The sequence below is a fragment of the Bufo bufo genome, chromosome 1, assembly GCF_905171765.1.
Source record: "Bufo bufo chromosome 1, aBufBuf1.1, whole genome shotgun sequence".
Lineage (NCBI taxonomy): Eukaryota > Metazoa > Chordata > Amphibia > Anura > Bufonidae > Bufo > Bufo bufo.
The window spans coordinates 26,322,147-26,347,465 of record NC_053389.1 but is presented as its reverse complement, the minus strand read 5'-3'; positions in this window follow the sequence as shown (position 1 = coordinate 26,347,465).

The following is a 25,319-nucleotide window of genomic DNA, read 5'->3' as shown; positions in this document are numbered from 1 at the left end:
ACCTCCGGCACTCCAGCTGTTGTGAAACTACAACTCCCAGCATGCATACTTGCTCTTCTCTTTTCAGAACGCCCATATAAATGAATGGAGCATGCTGGGAATTGTAGTTTCACACGAAGGTTGCTGATCTCTGCAATAGAGCATCTTTGGGATGTGGTGGAACGGGAGCTTCGTGCCCTGGATGTGCCTCCCTCAAATCTCCATCAACTGCAAGATGCTATCCTATTAATATGGGCCAACATTTCTAAAGAATGCTATCAGCACCTTGTGGAATCAATGCCACGTAGAATTAAGGCAGTTCTGAAGGTAAAAGGGGGTCCAACACCGTATTAGTATGGGGGCACTAATAATTCTTTAGGTGAGTGTATAATTAAAAGTGTTAAAACAGTTAAAATAAATCTGTCACCTGCTACCCCCCTATTCAGCAGTTTGTATAGATGCATAGCTGTGGTTCACCTTCTTAACCCCTTCAGGACCCTGCCATTTTTCACCATAAGGACCAGGCCATTTTTTGCAAATCTGACATGTGTCACTTTATGTGGTGATAACTTTAAAACGCTTTTACTTATCCATGCCATTCTGAGATTGTTTTCTCGTCACATATTGTACTTCATGACAGTGGTAAAAAAGAGACAAAAATTTTTTTTTTTTATTTATTAAAAAAATGCCAAATTTACAAAAATTTGGGAAAAATTAGCTAATTTCCAAGTTTATATTTCTCTACTTTTATACTAGATAGTAATACCTCCAAAAATAGTTATTACTTTATATCTCCCATATATCTACTACATGTTTAGATCATTTTGTGAATGCCATTTTATTTTTTTGGGACGTTAGAAGTTTAGAAGCAAATTTTGAAATTTTTCAGAAAATTTCCAAAATCCACTTTTTAAGGACCAGTTAAGGTCTGAAGTCACGTTGTGAGGCTTACATTATAGAAACCACCCAAAAGTGACCCCATTTTAGAAACTACACCCCTCAAGGTATTCAAAACTGATTTTACAAACTTTGTTAACCCTTTAGGTGTTCCACAAGAATTAATGGAAAATACCGTATTATTCACCCTATAAGATGCACTCCCCCCCCCAAAAGTGGGGGGAAAATAGCAGTGCGTCTTATGGGGCGAATGCTGCATTTTTCCGAACTGTCAATGATACGCCGCGACGCGATGCCGCGCGGCGGGTGTATCAGCTGAGAGGGAGGAGGGGCTGGGGGCCTGCATCTGGTTTTATAATGACAGCGGGGCCAGTGCAGTGACTGTATTTTACTACACGGGCCCCGCTCACTGTATATACCGTAATCTTATCTATAATTGTAGGCATTGTTAATATATACAAATTCAGGGTAATCAGCGCCTGTATTACTTACAACAAGCGCTCGGTAGCAGAGAGGAGGGAGGAGGAAGGACAGGAGGACGGGCGCTGGCAGCGTGAGTCACTACATCATGCGCCTGCGCCGCCCACTTTATGAATGAAGCAGGCGGTGTGGGCGCATGACGTAGTGACTCAAGCTGCCAGCGCCCGTCCTCCCGGCCTGCCTCCTCCCTCCTCTCTGCTACCGAGCGCTTGTTGTAAGTAATACAGGCGCTGATTACCCTGAATTTGTATATATTAACAATGCCTACAATTATAGATAAGATTACAGTATATACAGTGAGTGGGGCCCGTGTAGTAGAATACAGGCACTGTACGGGCCACGCTGTGATTATAAAACCAGATGCGACCCCCACCCCCTGTATTAGGGGTCATTTGCACTACAGGGACACTGTTATGGAGGGGATCTGTTGATGACACATATATGTGTCATCCACAGATACCCCCATAACAGTGTCATCCACAGATCCCCATAACAGTGCCATCCAGAGACCCCAATAAGAGCCATCCAGAGATCCCCATAACAGTGTCCCCCACAGATCCCCCATAACAGTGTCACCCACAGATCCCCCATAACAGTGTCACCCACAGATCCCCCATAACAGTGTCACCCACAGATCCCCCATAACAGTGTCACCCACAGATCCCCCATAACAGTGTCACCAACAGATCCCCCATAACAGTGTGACCCACAGACCCCCATAACAGTGTCCTCAACAGATCCCCTATAATAGTGTCATCCACAGACCACCATTAGTTCAAAACCCACCAAAAGCACACCTTTTTGTTCAAAATATTTTTTTTCTTATTTTCCTCCTCAAAAACCTAGGTGCGTCTTATGGGCAGTTGCGTCTTATAGGGCGAAAAACACGGTAGAGATAAAATTTCAGAATTTCACTTTTTTGGCAGATTTTCCATTTGAATCAATTTTTTCCAGTTATAAAGGGTTAACAGCCAAAAAAACCTCAATATTTATTGCCCTGATTCTGTAGTTTACAGAAACACCCCATATGTGGTCGTAAACGGCTGTACGGGCACACAGCAGGGCGTAGAAGGAAAGGAACGCCATGTGGTTTTTGGAAAGCAGATTTCACTGGGATAATTTTAAGCTGCCATGTCACATTTGAAGACACCCTCATGCACCCCTAGAGTACAAACTCCAAAAAAGTGACCCCATTTTAGAAATTACACCCCGCAAGGTATACAAAACTGATTTTACAAACTTTGTTAACCCTTTAGGGTTAAAAACGGAACTAACACAGAAGCAAAATATGTTCGTGTGCATGAGGCCTCACTCTGCAAATATGTAGAAGGTGAAATTGTCTTACTAACCTCCTCAGAAATAAAGAGATTAACTATAGATAAACATACAGTGACCTACAAAGCTCCAATTATATTTTTAAAATTGAATAGTTGGCTATTCAGAAATGGGCACTGATGCAGACATTACAGAACTACTATTCTTACCGTTCATCACCCCATGGGAGCCAGCAGGTGTATTCAAGCAACAAAGCTTTAAGAAGAAATCTGCTAAAATAATTCTCAAAAAGTTCATCATGGACCTGAGTTGAGAAGGGAAAGTTGAAGAGTGAACTTCATCATTATTTCTCTGTATTCTTTATCATTAGATGTTCTTATTTACAGCAACTTGGTTAATTTTTGGACTTATATACAATCTTATAGTCCATAGTATTCTATTGTTTGCCTTACTGTATGTCAAACTAGAATTTAGATGATAGAACTGTTTTTTTTTTACTTTACATTTGTTACAAATGCTTTCTCACGAATGTAGTTCATGAGAACCTAAAGCTATAATATGTACATTTCTCACATATTTTAGTAAATAGGGTGTGTACATTCCTTTTTATATATTCCAGTAATTGGCTTGTTTTTCTTCTTCCCCCGCCCGCGGTCCTTAGTACAGTGGAACAATATTCCATCATATGCCACACCTATGAACTTTTTTTATTTTATCTGTTGACTTCAAGGCAGTAGTGATAAACCCTTCTTTCCTAAAAAAAATATCATGGATAAGAAATAACTAGTGTTGAGCGAACTCAAACTGCAAAGTTCGTGTCCGTACCGAACTTTGTGAGTTTTAGTATCTGGACCTGATCCCGAACTTTACCACAAAATTTGGGGTTTAGTGTTCAGGTATTTAATAAAGTTTGTTGAAAGGCTGCAGAGCAGCCAATAAACAAGCTTTTAAGCTGTGGGCACTTAGAAGCCATCACAGCCATGCCTAGTAATGGCATGACTGTGATTGGCCGGTGCATCATGTGACCCAGGCACTATATAACCTGGGTCACATGCAGCACTGCCCATCCACTCTGAGTAGTGCATGGACAGGAAGCAGGCAGCTGAATTGAGGGAGAATGTTAACAATTTAATCTGGCTATTTATTTTGTGGGTGACCTATGGTGAATTTTTGTGGGTAAAATGCACCATCTTGGCACCCCTGACACACAAATATAATAATTAATCTGGCTGTTAATTATGTGGGTGACCTATAGTGATTTTTTTTTGTGGGTGCAATGCACCATCTTTGCACCCCTGACACAGTTAGCTCGGTGGGTGACAGAAACCCATTTTTGGTGTCACAAACTGTACACCTGCATTGCATCCGTGACAGGGAAATACAATAGTTAATTTGTTCTGTGAGTGACATATACCCATTTTTGGTGTCAGATACACCTGCATTGTATCCGTGACCGAGAAATATTATAGTTAATCTGTTGGTTAGTTGGTTCAATGGTTATGTTATACAAGAAATTGAACAGCGTATTTCGTAATTTTACAATAAAAAAAACTGTGACATCGTACAAGTCATCAAGTTACCGGCTTTATCTTGATTAGAGTTGAGCGAACACCTGGATGTTCGGGTTCGAGAAGTTCGGCCGAACTTCCCGGAAATGTTCGGGTTCGGGATCCGAACCCGACCCGAACTTCGTCCCGAACCCGAACCCCATTGAAGTCAATGGGGACCCGAACTTTTCGGAACTAAAAAGGCTGTAAAACAGCCCAAGAAAGGGCTAGAGGGCTGCAAAAGGCAGCAACATGTAGGTAAATCCCATGCAAACAAATGTGTATAGGGAAATGAATAAAAATAAAAATAAAATAAATAAAAATTAACCAATATCAATTGGAGAGAGGTCCCATTGCAGAGAATCAGGCTTGATGTCAGCAGAGAATCAGTCTTTATGTCATAGCAGAGAATCAGGCTTCACGTCACCCAAAACTGGAACAGTCCATTGTCAGATATATAGGCCCCGGCACCCAGGCAGAGGAGAGAGGCCCCATAACATAGAATCTGGCTTCATGTCAGCAGAGAATTAGTCTTCATGTCATAGCAGAGAATCAGGCTTCACGTCACCCACCACTGGAACAGTCCATTGTCAGATATTTAGGCCCAGGCACCCAGGCAGAGAAGAGAGGTCCCATAGCAGAGATTCAGGCTTCATGTCAGCAGAGAATCAGTCTTCATGTCATAGCAGAGAATCATGCTTCACGTCACCCAACATTGGAACAATCCATTGTCATATAATTTAGGCCCCGGCACCCAGACAGAGGAGAGAGGTCCCATAACATAGAATCTGGCTTCATGTCAGCAGAGAATCAGTCTTCATGTCATATCAGAGAATCAGGCTTCATGTCACCCACCACTGGAACAGGCCACTGTCAGATATTTTTAGGCCTCGGCACCCAGACAGAGGAGAGAGGTCCCATAACAGAGATTCAGGCTTCATGTCAGCAGAGAATCAGTCTTCATGTCATAGCAGAGAATCAGGCTTCATGTCACCCACCACTGGAACAGGCCACTGTCAGATATTTTTAGGCCCCGGCACCCAGACAGAGGAGAGAGGTCCCAAACAGAGATTCAGGCTTCATGTCAGCAGAGAATCAGTCTTCATGTCATAGCAGAGAATCAGGCTTCATGTCACCCACCACTGGAACAGGCCACTGTCAGATATTTTTAGGCCCCGGCACCCAGACAGAGGAGAGAGGTCCCATAACAGAGATTCAGGCTTCATGTCAGCAGAGAATCAGTCTTCATGTCATAGCAGAGAATCAGGCTTCATGTCACCCACCACTGGAACAGGCCGCTGTCAGATATTTTTAGGCCCCGGCACCCAGACAGAGGAGAGAGGTCCCATAACAGAGATTCAGGCTTCATGTCAGCAGAGAATCAGTCTTCATGTCATAGCAGAGAATCAGGCTTCATGTCACCCACCACTGGAACAGGCCACTGTCGATATTTTTAGGCCCCGGCACCCAGACAGAGGAGAGAGGTCCCATAACAGAGAATGAGGCTTCATGTCAGCAGAGAATCAGTCTTCATGTCATAGCAGAGAATCAGGCTTCATGTCACCCACCACTGGAACAGTCCATTGTCACATATTTAGGCCCAGGCACCCAGGCAGAGGAGAGAGGTCCCATAGCAGAGAATCTGGCTTCATGTCTGCAGAGAATCAGTCTTCATGTCATAGCAGAGAATCAGGCTTCATGTCACCCACCACTGGAACAGGCCACTGTCAGATATTTTTAGGCCCTGGCACCCAGACAGAGGAGAGGTTCATTCAACTTTGGGTTGCACCGCAATATAATGGTAAAATGAAAATAAAAATAGGATTGAATGAGGAAGTGCCCTGGAGTACAATAATATATGGTTAAGGGGAGGTAGTTAATGCCTAATCTGCACAAGGGATGGACAGGTCCTGTGGGATCCATGCCTGGTTCATTTTTATGAACGTCAGCTTGTCCACATTGGCTGTAGACAGGCGGCTGCGTTTGTCTGTAATGACGCCCCCTGCCGTGCTGAATACACGTTCAGACAAAACGCTGGCCGTCGGGCAGGACAGCACCTCCAAGGCATAAAAGGCTAGCTCTGGCCACGTGGACAATTTGGAGACCCAGAAGTTGAATGGGGCCGAACCATCAGTCAGTACGTGGAGGGGTGTGCACAGGTACTGTTCCACCATGTTAGTGAAATGTTGCCTCCTGCTAACACGTTCCGTATCAGGTGGTGGTGCAGTTAGCTGTGGCGTGGTGACAAAACTTTTCCACATCTCTGCCATGCTAACCCTGCCCTCAGAGGAGCTGGCCGTGACACAGCTGCGTTGGCGACCTCTTGCTCCTCCTTTGCCTTTGCCTTGGGCTTCCACTTGTTCCCCTGTGACATTTGGGAATGCTCTCAGTAGCGCGTCTACCAACGTGCGCTTGTACTCGCGCATCTTCCTATCACGCTCCAGTGCAGGAAGTAAGGTGGGCACATTGTCTTTGTACCGGGGATCCAGCAGGGTGGCAACCCAGTAGTCCGCACATGTTAAAATGTGGGCAACTCTGCTGTCGTTGCGCAGGCACTGCAGCATGTAGTCGCTCATGTGTGCCAGGCTGCCCAGAGGTAAGGACAAGCTGTCCTCTGTGGGAGGCGTATCGTCATCGTCCTGCGTTTCCCCCCAGCCACGCACCAGTGATGGGCCCAAGCTGCGTTGGGTGCCACCCCGCTGTGAACATGCTTCATCCTCATCCTCCTCCACCTCCTCCTCATCCTCGTCCTCCTCGTCCTCCAATAGTGGGCCCTGTTTGGCCACTTTTGTACCTGGCCTCTGCTGTTGCAAAAAACCTCCCTCTGAGTCACTTCGAAGAGACTGGCCTGAAAGTGCTAAAAATGACCCCTCTTCCTCCTCCTCCTCCTGGGCCACCTCCTCTTCCATCATCGCCAAGTGTTTTTTCAAGGAGACATAGAAGTGGTATTGTAACGCTGATAACGGCGTCATCGCCACTGGCCATGTTGGTGGAGTACTCGAAACAGCGCAACAGGGCACACAGGTCTCGCATGGAGGCCCAGTCATTGGTGGTGAAGTGGTGCTGTTCCGCAGTGCGACTGACCCGTGCGTGCTGCAGCTGAAACTCCACTATGGCCTGCTGCTGCTCGCACAGTCTGTCCAGCATGTGCAAGGTGGAGTTCCACCTGGTGGGCACGTCGCATATGAGGCGGTGAGCGGGAAGGCCGAAGTTACGCTGTAGCGCAGACAGGCGAGCAGCGGCAGGATGTGAACGCCGGAAGCGCGAACAGACGGCCCGCACTTTATGCAGCAGCTCTGACATGTCGGGGTAGTTGCGAATGAACTTCTGCACCACAAATTCAGCACATGCGCCAGGCAAGGGATGTGTGTCAAATCGGCTAGTCCCAGAGCTGCAACGAGATTTCGCCCATTATCGCACACCACCAGGCCGGGCTTGAGGCTCACCGGCAGCAACCACTCGTCGGTCTGTTGTTCTATACCCCGCCACAACTCCTGTGCGGTGTGGGGCCTGTCCCCCAAACATATGAGTTTCAGAATGGCCTGCTGACGTTTACTCCGGGCTGTGCTGAAGTTGGTGGTGAAGGTGTGTGGCTGACTGGATGAGCAGGTGGAAGAAGAGGAGGAGGAAGCTGAGTAGTAGGAGGAGGAGACAGGAGGCAAAGAATGTTGCCCTGCGATCCTTGGCGGCGGAAGGACGTGCGCCAAACAGCTCTCTGCCTGGGGCCCAGCCGCCACTACATTTACCCAGTGTGCAGTTAGGGAGATATAGCGTCCCTGGCCGTGCTTACTGGTCCACGTATCTGTGGTTAGGTGGACCTTGCCACAGATGGCGTTGCGCAGTGCACACTTGATTTTATCGGATACTTGGTTGTGCAGGGAAGGCACGGCTCTCTTGGAGAAGTAGTGGCGGCTGGGAACAACATACTGTGGGACAGCAAGCGACATGAGCTGTTTGAAGCTGTCTGTGTCCACCAGCCTAAATGACAGCATTTCATCGGCCAGTAGTTTATAAATGCTGGCATTCAGGGCCAGGGATCGAGGGTGGCTAGGTGGGGAATTTACGCTTTCTCTCAAATGTTTGTGAGATGGAGAGCTGAACGCTGCCGTGTGACATGGTGGAGATGCTTATTGACGGAGGTGGTGGTGTTGGTCGTACATCCTCTGTTTGCAGGGCGGCAGGTGCCAACGTTCCTCCCGAGGAGGAGGAAGAGGCCGAGGCAGCAGCAGAAGAGGGAGCAGGGGGAGCCTGAGTGACTTCCTTGTTTTTAAGGTGTTCACTCCACTGCAGTTCATGCTTTGCATGCAGGTGCCTTGTCATGCAGGTTGTGCTAAGGTTCAGAACTTTAATGCCTCGCTTCAGGCTCTGATGGCACAGCGTGCAAACCACTCGGGTCTTGTCGTCAGCACATTGTTTGAAGAAGTGCCATGCCAGGGAACTCCTTGAAGCTGCCTTTGGGGTGCTCGGTCCCAGATGGCGGCGGTCAGTAGCAGGCGGTGTCTCTTGGCGGCGGGTGTTCTGCTTTTGCCCACTGCTCCCTCTTTGTCTTTTGCTACGCTGTTGGCTCGGTCTCACCACTGCCTCTTCCTCCGAACTGTGAAAGTCAGTGGCACGACCTTCATTCCATGTGGGGTCTAGGACCTCATCGTCCCCTGCATCGTCTTCCACCCAGTCTTGATCCCTGACCTCCTGTTCAGTCTGCACACTGCAGAAAGACGCAGCAGTTGGCACCTGTGTTTCGTCATCATCAGAGACGTGCTGAGGTGGTATTCCCATGTCCTCATCATCAGGAAACATAAGTGGTTGTGCGTTAGTGCATTCTATCTCTTCCACCCCTGGGGAAGGGCTAGGTGGATGCCCTTGGGAAACCCTGGCAGCAGAGTCTTCAAACAGCATAAGAGACTGCTGCATAACTTGAGGCTCAGACAGTTTCCCTGATATGCATGGGGGTGATGTGACAGACTGATGGGGATGGTTTTCATGCGCCATCTGTGCGCTTTCTGCAGAAGACTGGGTGGGAGATAATGTGAACGTGCTGGATCCACTGTCGGCCACCCAATTGACTAATGCCTGTACCTGCTCAGGCCTTACCATCCTTAGAACGGCATTGGGCCCCACCAAATATCCCTGTAATTCTGGCGGCTACTGGGACCTGAGGTAGTTGGTACACTAGGACGTGTGGCTGTGGCAGAATGGCCACGTTCTCTCCCAGCACCAGAGGGTCCACTAACACCACCACGACCATGTCCGCGTCCCTTACTAGATGTTTTCCTCATTGTTACCGTTCACCACAATAAGAAAAATATTATTTGGCCCAATGTATTGAATTCAAATTCAGGCCTTTTTTTTTACAGACACCTAACACTATCTGGCTATCTATTTAGGTACCGTATTACACTAATACAGGCACAGCAGTATAAATATAGCTGAATATAAATTTATATTCTATTATTTAGGCGCTGGGTGACAGGTATACATTTACAGACAGAATTAGACTTGGATCTGCACAGTAGCGTGTGTGTGAAGTTATTGAGAATTACCCTATCAGCACCTTGAATCTAATATACCCTTTTAGGGATAGATTTAAAGTAGGCCTGATACAGCAGAAACCACTAATTTAGAGAATTGCAAAATTGGGAATTGTATTTAAACCCAGAACAAAAACTGTGCTTTGACGGACACTAAATAACTTGACCAGCTAAAGCAATAATAACTGATTTGGATGAAAATAAATTTGAGGCCTATTTATTGGCGCTGGGTGACAGGTATACGTTTACACACAGAATTAGACTTGGAATTGCACTGTAGCGTGTGTGTGAAGTTATTGAGAATAACCCTATCTGCACCTTGAATCTTATATACCCTTTTAGGGATAGATTTAAAGTAGGCCTGATACAGCAGAAACCACTAATTTAGAGAATTGCAAAATTGGGAATTGTATTTCAACCCAGAACAAAAAACTGTGCTTTGACGGACACTAAATAACTTGACCAGCTAAAGCAATAATGACAGATTTGGATGAATATAAATTTGAGGCCTATTATTTAGGCGCTGGGTGACAGGTATACGTTTACGGACAGAATTAGACTTGGATCTGCACAGTAGCGTGTGTGTGAAGTTATTGAGAATAACCCTATCAGCACCTTGAATCTAATATACCCTTTTAGGGATAGATTTAAAGTAGGCCTGATACAGCAGAAACCACTAATTTAGAGAATTGCAAAATTGGGAATTGTATTTCAACCCAGAACAAAAACTGTGCTTTGACAGACACTAAATAACTTGACAAGCTAAAGCAGTAATGACAGGTTTGGATGAATATAAAATGGAGGCCTATTTTTTAGGCGCTGGGTGACAGGTATACGTTTACACACAGAATTAGACTTGGAATTGCACAGTAGCGTGTGTGTGAAGTTTATTGAGAATAACCCTATCAGCACCTTGAATCTAATATACCCTTTTAGGGATAGATTTAAAGTAGGCCTGATACAGCAGAAACCACTAATTTAGAGAATTGCAAAATTGGGAATTGTATTTCAACCCAGAACAAAAATATATCCTTTGCCAGACAGCAGACAGTATTACAATTGGCTGGCCACAGCTAAAAAACACCAGATTTAGGGTACTGCTATTTTGGCAATTGTATTTCACCCCTCAATAAAATAGCAAGCACAGCCAAGCCGCATATGTAGGATATAGCCAAAAAATAACCACACTATTGATGGTTAAATGCACTTGGTGTGACAGCTTGCCCCATATGTAGGATATAGCCAAAAAACAACCACACTATTGATGGTTAAATGCACTTTGTGACAGGCTCAGCTTGCCCCTGATGTAGTATATGGCCAAAAAATAACCACACTATTGATGGTTAAATGCACTTAGTAACAGGCTCAGCTTGCCCCTGATGTAGGATATAGCCAAAAAATAACCACACTATTGATGGTTAAATGCACTTGATGACAGCTTGACCCAGATGTAGGATACAGCCAAAAAATAACCACACTATTGATGGTTAAATGCACTCTCTGACAGGCTCAGCTTGCCCCTGATGTAGTATATGGCCAAAAAATAGCCACACTATTGATGGTTAAATGCACTTGGTGACAGGCTCAGCTTGCCCCTGATGTAGTATATGGCCAAAAAATAACCACACTATTGATGGTTAAATGCACTTTGTGACAGGCTCAGCTTGCCCCTGATGTAGTATATGGCCAAAAAATAACCACACTATTGATGGTTAAATGCATTTGATGACAGCTTGACCCTGATGTAGGATATAGCCAAAAAATAACCACACTATTGATGGTTAAATGCACTTGGTGACAGGCTCAGCTTGCCCCTGATGTAGTATATGGCCAAAAAATAACCACACTATTGATGGTTAAATGCACTTTGTGACAGGCTCAGCCTGCACCAGATGTAGTATATGGCCAAAAAATAACCACACTATTGATGGTTAAATGCATTTGATGAAAGCTTGACCCTGATGTAGGATATAGCCAAAAAATAACCACACTATTGATGGTTAAATGCACTTGTTGACAGGCTCAGCTTGCCCCTGATGTAGTATATGGCCAAAAATAACCACACTATTGATGGTTAAATGCACTTGATGACAGCTTGACCCTGATGTAGTATATAGCCAAAAAATAACCACACTATTGATGGTTAAATGCACTTGGTGACAGGCTCAGCTTGCCCCTGATGTAGTATATGGCCAAAAAATAACCACACTATTGATGGTTAAAAGCACTTTGTGACAGGCTCAGCTTGCCCCTGATGTAGTATATGGCCAAAAAATAACCACACTATTGATGGTTAAATGCACTTGATGACAGCTTGACCCTGATGTAGGATATAGCCAAAAAATAACCACACTATTGATGGTTAAATGCACTTGTGACAGGCTCAGCTTGCCCATGATGTCGTTTATGGCCAGAAAATAACCACACTATTGATGGTTAAATGCACTTGATGACAGCTTGACTCTGATGTAGGATATAGCCAAAAAATAACCACACTATTGATGGTTAAATGTACTTGGTGGCAGATTGTGCTGGCGCACCACAAGACACAAAATGGCCGCCGATCAACCCAGAAAAAAGTGAATGAAAAACGTTCTGGGCAGCCTAAAAACAGTGAGCAATTGAATAGCAGCAGTTCAATGATCCACAGCTGTAGATCGATCACTGAATGAAGTCTTTTGGAGGAGTTAATCACTGCCTAATCTCGCCCTAACGTCGCAGCTGCAACCTCTCCCTACACTTGTAACAGCAGAGTGACGTGCAGCGCTACGTGACCCAAGCTTATATAGAGGCTGGGTCACATGCTGCACTGGCCAATCACAGCCATGCCAATAGTAGGCATGGCTGTGATGGCCTCTTGGGGCAAGGAGTATGACGCTTGTTGATTGGCTGCTTTGCAGCCTTTCAAAAAGCGCCAAGAAAGCGCCGAACAACGAACCCGAACCCGGACTTTTACGAAAATGTTCGGGTTTGGGTCCGTGTCACGGACACCTGTCATGGTCTTACCTTCTTGCTGTTCTCCTTCATTTGACATGTGCTGGCGGTCATCTTGGTTTCTGGGTTTCTTGTAGCCTTCCACCCTGCGGCTCCTCCTTCCCACTGGGAGGAGCTGGATGCCTAGCTCATATATATAGGAGGTCTGTGGCGTCAGTTCCTTGCTTGGTCCTCCTGTGTTCACATGCTTCTAAGACTGCTGCTGCTTCTGGTTCCTAATCCTGGCTTCGTCTGACTTCCCTGCTGGTTCCTGATCCTGGCTTCGTCTGACTACCCTGCTGGTTCCTGATCCTGGCTTCGTCTGACTACCCTGCTGGTTCCTGATCCTGGCTTCGTCTGACTACCCTTCTGGTTTCCTGACCTCTGGCTACGCAAGGACTCTGCTTCGGTTTCACCATCCGTTTGGACTTTTGCTTTATAGCTTGATTTTCAATAAAGCCTTCTTATTTTCACTTATCTCTTGTTGTACGTCTGGTTCATGGTTCCGTGACATTAGGACCAAGCCATGAATTCTGACGGTACAGGGCCATCCTCGCTACCCACGCTGGTTGCCAGACTTGATCAGCAGGATCACCTGTTGGGTCGGTTCGCTGTGGCGTTGCAAACCCTGCTTGAACGCACGGCTCATTTCGCTCCTACTGCCGCTCCGGTTGTTGCGCCAGAGTCTACCCCGACACCTGTTGTTGCGCCTGCGGTGTTTCGGGGTATGACCGGTTCTGCCCCTCTTCCACAGCGCTTTGGGGGGGAGCCAACTCAGTGGCCGAGGTTTCCTTAACCAGGTGGGCATTTATTTTGAGTTGCTGCCACATGCCTTTCCTACTGAGAGATCAAAGGTGGGCTTCTTGATCTCGCTGCTCACAGACAAGGCCTTGGCCTGGGCCAGCCCTTTATGGGAGAACAATGATCCGGTGGTTGCCGAGTTTTCCGGTTTCGTTGCTTCTCTTCGGAAGGTATTCGATGTGCCGGCTCGTGCTGCCTCTGCTGCGAAGCTCCTTATGTCCATCAGACAGGGTTCACGATCCGTAGCCGAATACGCCATTGAGTTTCGTACCCTGGCAGCAGAGGTGGGCTGGAATAATGAGGCTCTGGTCGCTGCTTTCTCTCATGGTCTCTCGGATGCCTTGAAGGATGAGGTTGCAGCTAAGGACCTACCAGTGGAGCTCGAGGCTCTTATTTCTTTCCTGATTTTGATTGACACCAGACTCAGGGAGAGACCTTCCTTTAAGGAGAGCCTGCGGAGGTCTTCTAACAGATTGGCGCCTACGTTTGCTATCCCACCCGTGCCTCCCTCTCCTCCCACGCCTCCTGGGGATGACTTGTTTGGGGGTGAACCCATGCAGCTGGGGTTTGCTCGCCTGTCCGAGGGGGAGAGGGCACTCCGGAGACGCGAGGGCCGATGCATGTACTGTGGTCTCGGTGGGCATTTTCGGTTGGCATGTCCGAATCGTCCGGGAAACGCTCGGACCTGAGATCCTGTCGGGGGCAGATCTTGGGTGGAGTCTCCTCGTCCCCGGTTTCCCGTGTTGACAAACCACTGATCACTGTTGTCCTCTCCTGGGTCGGGGGCTCGGTGACGACCCAGGCGTTGGTGGACTCTGGTGCTGGTGGTTTGTTCATTGATAGTATGTTCGCTGCCGCCAATTCCATTCCTCTGCAAGCTCGAGGTTCCCCACTGGCTCTTGAGGCGATAGACGGCAGACCCGTTCTGCCGCCACACGTGACTCATGAGACCCTTCCAGTGGGGATAGCCATTGGTGCCGTTCACAGAGAGTCGGTCTGCCTCCAGGTTATTTCGTCTCCACACTACTCGGTGGTCTTGGGGTACCCCTGGCTCCAGAAGCATAATCCGACTTTCGATTGGAGATCGGCCGAGATCCTCTCGTGGTCACCGCAGTGTGGGGCTAGTTGCATCCATGGGTCTGCCAGGTTGCTGTGTACTTCCTCAGACTCTTTGTTGCCTCCTGAATACGAGGAGTACCGGGATGTATTCGATAAGGTGCGTGCGGTTGCCCTACCTCCGCACCGCCCATACGATTGTGCCATAGAGTTACAATCTGGTGCCGTTCCTCCTCGTGGCAAGGTCTATCCACTGTCGGTAGCGGAGAATGAGGCCATGGAGGAGTACGTGAGGGAGGCGCTTTCACGCGGACACATTCGCAAATCCTCGTCCCCGGCAGGGGCTGGATTTTTCTTTGTGAAAAAGAAGGGCGGTGAGTTGAGGCCTTGCATCGATTACAGGGGTCTCAATCGCATCACGATCAAGAACGCTTACCCGATACCCTTGATTTCCGAGCTGTTCGATCGCCTTAAAGGGGCCACGGTCTTTACCAAACTCGACCTGAGGGCGGCATATAACCTGGTAAGGATCAAGGCGGGCGATGAGTGGAAGACCGCGTTTAACACCAGGACCGGTCATTATGAATCCTTGGTTATGCCCTTTGGGTTGTGCAATGCGCCCGCAGTCTTTCAGGAATTCATCAACGATGTTTTCCGTGACCTGTTGCAGCAGTGTGTGGTGGTCTATTTGGATGACATCTTGGTATATTCTGAATCCATGGAGGCCCACATTCTGGATGTCAGACGTGTGTTGCAACGGTTACGAGAGAACAAGCTGTTCGGTAAGCTTGAGAAATGCGAATTTCACCGATCCCAGGTAACCTTCTTAGGGTACATCATTTCCGCTGAGGGGTTCTCCATGGATCCTGAGAAGGTTTCGGCTGTCTTACAGTGGCCCCAGTCCAGTGGTCTTCGTTCCCTGCAGCGCTTTTTGGGCTTCGCCAATTATTATCGGAAGTTCATCAGGGACTTTTCCATGCTGGCCAAGCCTCTCACGGATCTAACCAGGAAGGGCAGTAATTCCCAGGTCTGGCCGCTCGAGGCCATCCGAGCTTTTGAGGCCCTAAAGTCCGCCTTTGTGTCGGCTCCGATTCTGTCGCATCCCAACCCTGGGTTGCCCTTTGTCCTCGAGGTGGACGCGTCTGAGACGGGAGTAGGCGCCCTTCTGTCTCAGCGTAGAACACCAGAGGGTCCTCTGCTTCCTTGTGGGTTTTACTCCCGGAAACTGTCTCCCGCGGAGTGCAACTATCAGATTGGTGACAGGGAGTTATTGGCCATCGTGCAGGCTCTTAAAGAATGGAGGCACTTGCTCGAGGGTTCGGTGGTTCCGGTTCTCATCCTGACGGACCACAAGAATCTGACCTACCTTTCTGAGGCCAAGAGATTGACACCACGTCAGGCCAGATGGGCTCTGTTCTTGTCACGTTTTAATTACGTGGTCTCCTACCTACCCGGTTCCAAGAACATCAGGGCGGATGCCTTATCACGGCAGTACTCCGAGCTGTCCAGGGAGGAGTCGATTCCGACCTCGGTCATACCTCCGAATCAGATCTTGGCCGCCATTCGCACCAGCCTGACCTCTCCTCTGGGTGAGCAGATTTTGGCGGCTCAATCTGGTGCTCCCTCTGGGAGACCCAACGGCAGATGTTTTGTGCCTGAGGAGTTGCGCACTCGGTTGTTGCGAACCTACCATAACTCCAAGACCGCGGGGCATCCTGGAAAGAATCAGCTGTCCTGGGCTGTTTCACGTCTGTTCTGGTGGCCTTCCCTACGTTCCGACATCGCCGCATATGTAGCGGCATGCTCCGTTTGTGCCCAGAGTAAGTCCCCTCGGCACCTTCCGTTGGGGCTTCTGCAACCCATAGCTACCGGGGAGCGCCCATGGTCACACCTGGGGATGGATTTCATTGTGGACCTCCCTGCATCCCGAGGCCATACGGTCATTCTCATGATTGTGGATCGGTTTTCCAAAATGTGCCACTGTGTTCCTCTCAAGAAGTTACCCTCTGCACAAGAGTTGGCCACGATTTTTGCCAGGGAGGTCTTCCGGTTGCACGGTTTGCCCAAGGAGATTGTGTCGGATCGGGGGAGTCAGTTTGTGTCCAGGTTCTGGCGCGCCTTTTGCTCCCAGTTGGGGATTCATCTCTCCTTCTCCTCGGCCTACCACCCTCAGTCCAATGGGGCCGCAGAACGATCCAATCAGGCCTTGGAGCAATTCCTTCGTTGCTATGTCTCCGATCACCAAGACAATTGGGTTGACCTCCTGCCTTGGGCTGAGTTTGCCAGGAACACGGCGGTGAACTCTTCCTCTGGGACGTCTCCCTTCTTGGCCAATTATGGGTTCCAACCTGCCGTGTTACCGGAGGTATTCTCTCCCCAGGATATTCCTGCTGTGGAGGATCACCTTTCCGTCCTACGTGCTTCTTGGGTACAGATCCAGAAGTCCCTTGAGGCCTCTGCGCAGCGCCAGAAACTCCAGGCTGATCGCAGACGAGCGCCTGCTCCTTCCTACCAGGTCGGAGACCGTGTATGGTTGTCCACCCGCAACCTCAACCTTCGAGTGCCCACTCCCAAGCTGGCTCCTCGCTTTGTTGGTCCCTTCCGAGTGCTTCGCAGGGTAAACCCGGTAGCCTATGCCCTTGCGCTTCCTCCTGGCATGCGGATCTCCAACGTGTTTCATGTCTCCCTGTTGAAGCCACTGGTGTGTAATCGTTTCACTTCCTCGGTTCCTCGGCCTCGCCGGTCCAAGTGGGCAATCATGAGGAGTATGAGGTGAGCAATATCCTGGACTCACGCCTGGTCCGCGGTCGGGTGCAGTTTTTGGTCCATTGGCGTGGTTATGGTCCAGAGGAGCGTTCCTGGGTTCCCTCCGCAGATGTCCATGCTCCTGCCTTGCTCCGAGCCTTCCACGCACGCTTCCCTCAGAAACCGTTTTTTGCTCCGCGGAGGAGGGGCCCTTGAGGGGGAGGTACTGTCATGGTCTTACCTTCTTGCTGTTCTCCTTCGTTTGACATGTGCTGGCGGTCATCTTGGTTTCTGGGTTTCTTGTAGCCTTCCACCCTGCGGCTCCTCCTTCCCACTGGGAGGAGCTGGATGTCTAGCTCATATATATAGGAGGTCTGTGGCGTCAGTTCCTTGCTTGGTCCTCCTGTGTTCACATGCTTCTAAGACTGCTGCTGCTTCTGGTTCCTAATCCTGGCTTCGTCTGACTTCCCTGCTGGTTCCTGATCCTGGCTTCGTCTGACTACCCTGCTGGTTCCTGATCCTGGCTTCGTCTGACTACCCTGCTGGTTCCTGATCCTGGCTTCGTCTGACTACCCTTCTGGTTTCCTGACCTCTGGCTACGCAAGGACTCTGCTTCGGTTTCACCATCCGTTTGGACTTTTGCTTTATAGCTTGATTTTCAATAAAGCCTTCTTATTTTCACTTATCTCTTGTTGTACGTCTGGTTCATGGTTCCGTGACAACACCCCAAAATTCGGTACGAACCCGAACTTTACAGTTCGGGTTCGCTCATCCCTAATCTTGAGCCCTTGTTTGACATTTTCACAAGGTGAATCATCAGAAAAGGTTATAAGAACAGTGCAACTATGGGGTAAATCTAATGTGCAACTATGGGGTAAATCTATAATTAGAGTTGAGCAAACACCTGGATGCTCGGGTTCGAGAAGTTCGGCCGAACTTCCAGGAAATGTTCGGGTTCGGGATCCGAACTCGACCCGAACTTCGCCCCGAACCCCATTGAAGTCAATAGGAACCCAAACTTTTCGGAACTAAAAAGGCTGTAAAACAGCCCAGGAATGGTCTAGAGGGCTGCAAAAAACAGCAAAATGTAGGTAAATCCCCTGCAAACAAATGTGTATAGGGAAATTAATAAAAATAAAAATAAAATAAATAAAAATTAACCAATATCAATTGGAGAGAGGTCCCATAGCAGAGAATAAGGCTTCATGTCATAGCAGAGAATCAGGCTTCACGTCACCCAACACTGGAACAGGCCACTGTCAGATATGTTTAGGCCCCGGCACCCAGACAGAGGAGAGAGGTCCCATAGCAGAGAATCAGGCTTCATGTCATAGCAGAGAATCATGCTTCATGTCACCCAACACTGGAACAGGCCACTGTCAGATATGTTTAGGCCCAGGCACCCAGACAGAGGTGAGAGGTCTCATAGCAGAGAATCAGGCATCATGGCATAGCAGAGAATCAGGCTTCATGTCACCCACCACTTGAACAGGCCATTGTCAGATATTTTTAGGCCCCGGCACCCAGACAGAGGAGAGAGGTCCCATAGCAGAGATTAATGCTTCATGTCATAGCAGAGAATCAGGCTTCATGTCACCCAACACTGGAACAGGCCACAGTCAGATATTTTTAGGCCCCGGCACCCAGGCAGAGGAGAGAGGTCCCATAGCAGAGAATCAGGCTTCATGTCATAGCAGAGAATAATGCTTCATGTCACCCAACACTGGAACAGGCCACTGTCAGATATTTTTAGGCCCCGGCACCCAGACAGAGGAGAGAGGTCCCATAGCAGAGAATCAGGCTTCATGTCATAGCAGAGAATCATGCTTCATGTCACCCAACACTGGAACAGGCCACTGTCAGATATGTTTAGGCCCCGGCACCCAGACAGAGGAGAGAGGTCCCATAGCAGAGATTAAGGCTTCATGTCATAGCAGAGAATCAGGCTTCACGTCACCCAACACTGGAACAGGCCACTGTCAGATATGTTTAGGCCCCGGCACCCAGACAGAGGAGAGAGGTCCCATAGCAGAGATTAAGGCTTCATGTCATAGCAGAGAATCAGGCTTCACGTCACCCACCACTGGAACAGGCCACTGTCAGATATGTTTAGGCCCCGGCACCCAGACAGAGGAGAGAGGTCCCATAGCAGAGAATCAGGCTTCATGTCATAGCAGAGAATCATGCTTCATGTCACCCAACACTGGAACAGGCCACTGTCAGATATGTTTAGGCCCCGGCACCCAGACAGAGGAGAGAGGTCCCATAGCAGAGAATCAGGCTTCATGTCATAGCAGAGAATCATGCTTCATGTCACCCAACACTGGAACAGGCCACTGTCAGATATTTTTAGCCCCCGGCACCCAGACAGAGGAGAGGTTCATTCAACTTTGGGTTGCCCTGCAATATAATGGTAAAATGAAAATAAAAATAGGATTGAATGAGGAAGTGCCCTGGAGTACAATAATATATGGTTAAGGGGAGGTAGTTATAAATGTCTAATCTGCACAAGGGATGGACAGGTCCTGTGGGATCCATGCCTGGTTCATTTTTATGAACGTCAGCTTGTCCACATTGGCTGTAGACAGGCGGCTGCGTTTGTCTGTAATGACGCCCCCTGCCGTGCTGAATACACGTTCAGACAAAACGCTGGCCGCCGGGCAGGCCAGCACCTCCAAGGCATAAAAGGCTAGCTCTTGCCACGTGGACAATTTGGAGACCCAGAAGTTGAATGGGGCCGAACCATCAGTCAGTACGTGGAGTGGTGTGCAGACGTACTGTTCCACCATGTTAGTGAAATGTTGCCTCCTGCTAACACGTTCCGTATCAGGTGGTGGTGCAGTTAGCTGTGGCGTGGTGACAAAACTTTTCCACATCTCTGCCATGCTAACCCTGCCCTCAGAGGAGCTGGCCGTGACACAGCTGCATTGGCGACCTCTTGCTCCTCCTCTGCCTTCGCCTTGGGCTTCCACTTGTTCCCCTGTGACATTTGGGAATGCTTTCAGTAGCGCGTCTACCAACGTGCGCTTGTACTCGCGCATCTTCCTATCACGCTCCAGTGCAGGAAGTAAGGTGGGCACATTGTCTTTGTACCGGGGATCCAGCAGGGTGGCAACCCAGTAGTCCGCACATGTTAAAATGTGGGCAACTCTGCTGTCATTGCGCAGGCACTGCAGCATGTAGTCGCTCATGTGTGCCAGGCTGCCCAGAGGTAAGGACAAGCTGTCCTCTGTGGGAGGCGTATCGTCATCGTCCTGCGTTTCCCCCCAGCCACGCACCAGTGATGGGCCCGTGCCGCGTTGGGTGCCACCCCGCTATGAACATGCTTCATCCTCATCCTCCTCCACCTCCTCCTCATCCTCGTCCTCCAGTAGTGGGCCCTGTCTGGCCACATTTGTACCTGGCCTCTGCTGTTGCAAAAAACCTCCCTCTGAGTCACTTCTAAGAGACTGGCCTGAAAGTGCTAAAAATGACCACTCTTCCTACTCCTTCTCCTCCTGGGCCACCTCCTCTTCCATCATCGCCCTAAGTGTTTTCTCAAGGAGACATAGAAGTGGTATTGTAACGCTGATAACGGCGTCATCGCCATGTTGGTGGAGTACTCGAACCAGCGCAACAGGGGACACAGGTCTCGCATGGAGGCCCAGTCATTGGTGGTGAAGTGGTGCTGTTCCGCAGTGCGACTGACCCGTGCGTGCTGCAGCTGAAACTCCACTATGGCCTGCTGCTGCACGCACAGTCTCTCCAGCATGTGCAAGGTGGAGTTCCACCTGGTGGGCACATCGCATATGAGGCGGTGAGCGGGAAGGCCGAAGTTACGCTGTAGCGCAGACAGGCGAGCAGCGGCAGGATGTGAACGCCGGAAGCGCGTACAGACGGACCGCACTTTATGCAGCAGCTCTGTCATGTCGGGGTAGTTGTGAATGAACTTCTGCACCACCAAATTCAGCACATGCGCCAGGCAAGGGATGTGCGTCAAACCGGCTAGTCCTAGAGCTGCGACAAGATTTTGCCCATTATCGCACACCACCAGGCCGGGCTTGAGGTTCACCGGCAGCAACCACTCGTCGGTCTGTTGTTCTATACCCCGCCACAACTCCTGCGCGGTGTGGGGCCTGTCCCCCAAACATATGAGTTTCAGAATGGCCTGCTGATGTTTACTCCGGCTGTGCTGAAGTTGGTGGTGAAGGTGTGTGGCTGACTGGATGAGCAGGTGGAAGAAGAGGAGGAGGAAGCCGAGAAGGAGGAGGAGGCTACAGGAGGCAAAGAATGTTGCCCTGCGATCCTTGGCGGCGGAAGGACGTGCGCCAAACAGCTCTCCGCTCTCTGCCTGGGGCCCAGCCGCCACTACATTTACCCAGTGTGCAGTTAGGGAGATATAGCTTCCCTTGCCGTGCTTACTGGTCCACGTATCTGTGGTTAGGTGGACCTTGCCACAGATGGCGTTCCACAGTGCACACTGGATTTTATCGGATACTTGGTTGTGCAGGGAAGGCACGGCTCTCTTGGAGAAGTAGTGGCGGCTGGGAACAACATACTGTGGGACAGCAAGCGACATGAGCTGTTTGAAGCTGTCTGTGTCCACCAGCCTGAATATCAGCATTTCATAGGCCAGTAGTTTAGAAATGCTGGCATTCAGGGCCAGGGATCGAGGGTGGCTAGGTGGGAATTTACGCTTTCTCTCAAATGTTTGTGAGATGGAGAGCTGAACGCTGCCGTGTGACATGGTTGCGATGCTTGGTGACGGAGGTGGTGGTGTTGGTGTTACATCCTCTGTTTGCTGGGCGGCAGGTGCCAACGTTCCTCCAGAGGTGGAGGAAGAGGCCGAGGCAGCAGCAGAAGAGGTAGCAGGGGGAGCCTGAGTGAGTTCCTTGTTTTTAAGGTGCTTACTCCACTGCAGTTCATGCTTTGCATGCAGGTGCCTGGTCATGCAGGTTGTGCTAAGGTTCAGAACGTTAATGCCTCGCTTCAGGCTCTGATGGCACAGCGTGCAAACCACTCGGGTCTTGTCGTCAGCACATTGTTTGAAGAACTGCCACGCCAGGGAACTCCTTGAAGCTGCCTTTGGGGTGCTCGGTCCCAGGTGGCGGTGGCCAGTAGCAGGCGGACTCTCTTGTCGGCGGGTTTTCTGCTTTTGCCCACTGCTCCCTCTTTTGCTACGCTGTTGGCTCGGTCTCACCACTGCCTCTTCCTCCAAACTGTGAAAGTTAGTGGCACGACCTTCATTCCATGTGGGGTCTAGGACCTCATCGTCCCCTGCATCGTCTTCCACCCAGTCTTTCTCCCTGACCTCCTGTTCTGTCTGCACACTGCAGAAAGACGCAGCAGTTGGCACCTGTGTTTCGTCATCATTAGAGACGTGCTGAGGTGGTATTCCCATGTCTTCATTATCAGGAAACATAAATGGTTGTGCGTCAGTGCATTCTATGTCTTCCACCGCTGGGGAAGGGCTAGGTGGATGCCCTTGGGAAACCCTGCCAGCAGAGTCTTCAAACAGCATAAGAGACTGCTGCATAAGTTGAGGCTTAGACAGTTTCCCTGATATGCATGGGGGTGATGTGACAGACTGATGGACTTGGTTCTCAGGCGCCATCTGTGCGCTTTCTGCAGAAAACTGGGTGGGAGATAATGTGAACGTACTGGATCCACTGTCGGCCACCCAATTGACTAATGCCTGTACCTGCTCAGGCCTTACCATCCTTAGAACGGCATTGGGCCCCACCAAATATCGCTGTAAATTCTGGCGTCTACTAGGACCTGAGGTAGTTGGTACACTAGGACATGTGGCTGTGGCAGAATGGCCCGCCCTCTCCCAGCACCAGAGGGTCCACTAACACCACCACGACCATGTCCGCGTCCCTTACTAGATGTTTTCCTCATTGTTACCGTTTATCACAATAAGAAAAAAATTATTTGGCCCAATGTATTGAATTCAAATTCAGGCCTTTTTTTACAGGCACCAAACACTATCTGGCTATCTACTTAGGTACGGTATTACACTAATACAGGCACAGCAGTAACCACAGATTTAGCTGAATATAAATTGTAGGCCTAGTATTTAGGCGGTGGATGACAGGTATACGTTTACGGACAGAATTCGACTTGGAGATGCACGGTAGCGTTTGAAGTTATTGAGAATGACCCTATCCGCACCTTCAATCTAATATACCCTTTTATGGATAGTTTTAAACTTGGCCTGATACAGCAGAAACCACTGATTTATGGAATTGCTAAGTTGGGAATTGTATTTCAACCCAGAAAAAAACTATCCTTTGCCAGACAGCAGACAGTATTACAATTGGCTAGCCACAGCTGAAACACCAGATTTAGGGTACTGCTATTTTGGCAATTGTATTTCACCCCTCAATAAAATAGCAAGCACAGCCAAGCCCCTGATGTAGGATATATAAAAAAACAACAACACACTATTGATGGTTAAATGGACTTGGTGGCAGCTTGTGCTGGCTCACCACAAGACACAAGATGTCCGCCGATCACCCCAGAAAAAAAGTGACAGAAAAACGCTCTGGGCAGCCTTAACCACTTAAGGACCACAGGTTTATACCCCACTAAAGACCAGGCCCTTTTTTACAAATCGGCACTCCACAACTTTAGCGGTTTATTGCTCGGTCATGCAACTTACCACCCAAATGAATTTTACCTCCTTTTCTTCTCACTAATAGAGCTTTCATTTGGTGGTATTTCATTGCTGCTGACATTTTTACTTTTTTTGTTATTAATCGAAATTTAACGATTTTTTTGCAAAAAAATGACATTTTTCACTTTCAGTTGTAAAATTTTGCAAAAAAAACGAGATCCATATAAAAATTTTGCTCTAAATTTATTGTTCTACATGTCTTTGATAAAAAAAAAATGTTTGGGTAAAAAAAAAATGGTTTGGGTAAAAGTTATAGCGTTTACAAACTATGGTACAAAAGTGTGAATTTCCGCTTTTCGAAGCAGCTCTGACTTTCTGAGCACCTGTCATGTTTCCTGAGGTTCTACAATGGCCAGACAGTACAAACACCCCACAAATGACCCTATTTCGGAAAGTACACACCCTAAGGTATTCGCTGATGGGCATAGTGAGTTCATAGAACTTTTTATTTTTTGTCACAAGTTAGCGGAAAATGATGATTTTTTATTTATTTTTTTTTCTTACAAAGTCTCATATTCCACTAACTTGTGACAAAAAATAAAAAGTTCTATGAACTCACTATGCCCATCACGAAATACCATGGGATCTCTTCTTTCAAAAATGGGGTCACTTGTGGGGTAGTTCTACTGCCCTGGCATTCTAGGGGCCCAAATGCGTGGTAAGGAGTTTGAAATCAAATTCTGTAAAAAATGACCAGTGAAATCCGAAAGGTGCTCTTTGGAATATGGGCCCCTTTGCCCACCTAGGCTGCAAAAAAGTGTCACACATCTGGTATCTCTGTATTCAGGAGAAGTTGAGGAATGTGTTTTGGGGTGTCATTTTACATATACCCATGCTGGGTGAGATAAATATCTTGGTCAAATGCCAACTTTGTATAAAAAAATGGGAAAAGTTGTCATTTGCCAAGATATTTCTCTCACCCAGCATGGGTATATGTAAAATGACACCCCAAAACACATTCCCCAACTTCTCCTGAGTACGGAGATACCAGATGTGTGACACTTTTTAGCAGCCTAGGTGGGCAAAGGGGCCCATATTCCAAAGAGCACCTTTCGGATTTCATTCGTCATTTTTTACAGAATTTGATTTCAAACTCCTTACCACACATTTGGGCCCCTAGAATGCCAGGGCAGTATAACTACCCCACAAGTGACCCCATTTTGGAAAGAAGAGACCCCAAGGTATTCGCTGATGGGCATAGTGAGTTCATGGAAGTTTTTATTTTTTGTCACAAGTTAGTGGAATATGAGACTTTGTATGAAAAAAAAAAAAAATATCATCATTTTCCACTAACTTGTGACAAAAAATAAAAAATTCTAGGAACTCGCCATGCCCCTCACGGAATACCTTGGGGTGTCTTCTTTCCAAAATGGGGTCACT